The sequence below is a fragment of the Odocoileus virginianus genome, chromosome X (assembly GCF_023699985.2).
Source record: "Odocoileus virginianus isolate 20LAN1187 ecotype Illinois chromosome X, Ovbor_1.2, whole genome shotgun sequence".
Classification (NCBI taxonomy): domain Eukaryota; kingdom Metazoa; phylum Chordata; class Mammalia; order Artiodactyla; family Cervidae; genus Odocoileus; species Odocoileus virginianus.
Window position 1 is genome coordinate 21,047,513 of NC_069708.1, and position 3,443 is coordinate 21,050,955.

Genomic DNA, 3,443 nt, shown 5'->3' on the forward strand with positions numbered 1-3,443 from the left:
GAAGAGAAGAGCCCTGTCAGATATAATCTAGTGTGGGAGAGAACAAACAGGGTTAGATCTGCCTCCTGGTTCTCAGTAGTACAAAACTGTGGGGAAGAGAAAGTACTAGCTCTCTGCTCCCCCAGCTATGCCCCTTGCCTCAAGGGTGATTAGAGGCAGGTGGGTTAGTTAATTGTGTAGGTGACCAAACTTTCTGGTTTTCCTGGGACTTTTTGGTTTTAAAACTGAAAGTCCCACTTACCCAGTGAATTGGAAAGGTTGGTTACCCTACACAGGCTGAATGAAAGTATTTAAACCTTAAGTCACTTATTTGAGCACAGACTGGGACAACCATTACTTTCTGTCCCTCAGTTTTCTTCTCTATGAAACAGGGATAGCCTTTGAATGCTTATACTGAGTCTCTCACTGGCTGTTGTACAATGAAATAATGTTAGTGAAAGGGTCCAGTGATCTGTAAAGCACTCCACACACTACTGGATAGAATGTTATAAATAATAAGCACTACCTGCCAGGTTGTAAAGGTCATAAGATTCTTGCCAGTTAAATCTTTTATGTACATTGTGATGATGGGCTGGCTCTCATTTATCCTTTCCTTCTCCCCCATGGGTTTCTTTACCTCTTCCTTCAACATTTAAAAAAGTCTAGGATATCAGAGGAGGAAAGTACTTCAGACACCTTTCAGTCCTATCCCACCATTAAACAGCTGGGGAGACAGAGACCTAGGAGGTAAAATGACTGATCCAAGATCATCATCCAATGCCAGAACTGGGATCCAAACTCAGAACACCATGATGCCCAGCCCCTTTATTCCAGAGTTATGTGACATTGCCCAACAACTTCCTGGACCCCCCTAAGTCCATATGTCCTTTTTGAGGGCACTATGCTTAATTTTCCCCACAAACACTGAGTACAAAGAGAAAAGGAAGCTCAAGAGACTATGGGAGTTCAAGACAGGGGAACCCTCTCAGATAAGATGAGCTGAGACTAGAAGAAAAGTAATAGCTCTTCAGGTAAACAGGGGTGTAGGGTGAGGGAAGCCAGCAGGGAAAGGGCATTTTAGGCAATGGGAAAAGGAGACCCAATGGCCCAGAGGAGTCAAAATTGTCCAGTAGTTGGTATGACTAGAAAGCATGGTAATAAGTAGCTAGACAGATGAGACTGGTCATATATACCCTGCTAAGGGGTTTTAACTTTAGCTGTAGATGTCAGAACACCACTCTTAAGTTTCAAACTTGGGTCAGGTATTTAACTCTCTCTGACCAATTGTAACTCCAGGATGAATAGAGAGGGATTAATAAAAAACAATGTGAGAGTTAGCATTATCCTCAATCTCAGAACAAGACGTTCACTTTCCTGGCCCAAGTTGCTAAGTAATGGAATGACACCTAACCCCTATTCACCCCTGGAATACCGGGCTGGGAGGAGGCCCAGCTCCTGTGTGGAGGTTCAGCCCCTTAGCCCCACCCTCCCCTGTCTGGGCTGAGTTTAGGCTGAGCCAGGTAGACTCTGGGCCCAGGCTGGCTGGTCTTCAGGCTGTCCCTCAAAGAGTATGCTTTCCAGGTTGCTCTGGGACAAAAGGACTAGGGGCCTTGGGCCCCTTTACCCCTAGCAGTTCTGCCCCCTGGCAATAAATACATCACCCAAGATCTCTGCTCTGATTGTTTCAGTCTGCTTTGGTGGAGTGTTCCCTATCTGTATTCTGGGCTTCATGTAATGACCTCTTCAATTCAGTTCCCTATAGCACAAGGTTCTTTCTTTCTCCCCCATGGAGTTTCCCTGAAGCATGTTCATTCACTGACAGTCTAATGAGGAAGGCAGACAAAAATAATTATAGAACAGTGGGAGAGTTGGGGGTCCAAAGAATAGTTGTAACACAGGGAAGGAAGGGAATTTCTGTGGTAGGGGAGGCAGCTTTCCAGGGAAAAATGATATTTGGCTTGAGATGTTAAGTTTTATAGGGGTTGGTCAGGGAGAAAAGGATTATAAAAATGAGGGAGCAATAAATAGGCTCAAAGGAATTTACCTGGGGATGATTAGGTGTGGTTCCAGCATAGAGGAAATGCATGATGGTGCTGGAGAGAGCAAAGAATGCAGGAGGAAATGTTGAGATAAGATTGCTCAGCTGCCTAGGCCTTTCCATCCAATGGTTCATGGGTACTCAAACTCACTGTGTTCAAAATCTTCATCTTTTGCCCCATAAACTGGTCCTCTTCTAAAGTTTCTAATCAGTGAGTCCTAGTAATTCTACCTCTTCAATCTCTCTATAACTTATCCTCTTCTCTCTGTTTCTAATACCACCACAAATGCTGAGTACAAAGAGAAAAGGAAGTTCAAGGGACTATGGGAGTTCAAGACAGGGGAATCCTCTCAGGTAAGATGAACTGAGGCTAGAAGGAAAGTAACAGCTCTTCAGGTAAACAGGGATGTAGGGGGTGAGGGAAGCCAGCAGGGAAAGGGCATTTTAGGCAGTGGGAAAAGCATACGAAAAGCAGACCTAGTTCAGTACTGAAGGATTAATATAACTTTTCCCTTTCTACAAGAAAATTATGTGACTGATCATGTCTTTCTTTTCATATGGACCACAGGATTCTTGTAATTGTTGTTAAGTTGCTAATTCTTTGCAACCCCACGGACTGTAGCCCTCCAGGCTCCCCTGTCTATGGGAAATTTTCCAGGCAAGAATACTGGAGCAGGTTGTCATTTCCTTCTCCAAGGGATCTTCCTGGACTACAGGATGCTCAGAACCAAATTCTCAGCTCAACTGTGTCAGTCCTAGTGGCTTCCAAACCTGTCCTCTCTTCTTACTAACTTATCTTTGTCTCACCATCAACAGTTAGTTAATTCCTTAATTTTGTCTTTCTGATTCTAATGTCTGTCACCATAATTTTAAAATTGCATTTATCTATTTATAAGTTTTCTGTGATAAATTACCTCAGATCATTTATGGAATGAGTTGAGAGCTGGAAGAATTGACAGATGATTGGCCCACAGGAGATAATATATGCCAGATCCTCATTATTTTCACCTGCACTATTACAATGGCTTCAAAACTGAGTTCTATATCTTACACCTCTATCTCATCCCCTCCAATTTGTCTTCTTCTGGCCTGCAACATTATTCTTTCTAGAAACAAATCCTGATCAAGACATCCACTTGCTTTAAAATCAACAGCAGTTGCTCATTGCCCTGAGAATAACATTAAAAACCCTTAATGTGAATTGCAAACCACTTTGCAAACTTACCACCTCTCATTTATTGTACTTATTGTGTACCAGTTATACTATGTGCTAAATACTGTGCCGGGCACTGGCATTCAATAGTGATAAAAAATAATGTACTGTTCCATATGGTACTGGCACAAAAACAGAAATACAGACCAAAAGAACAAGATAGAAAGTACAGAGTTAAATCCATGCACCTATGGGCACCTTATCTTTGACAAA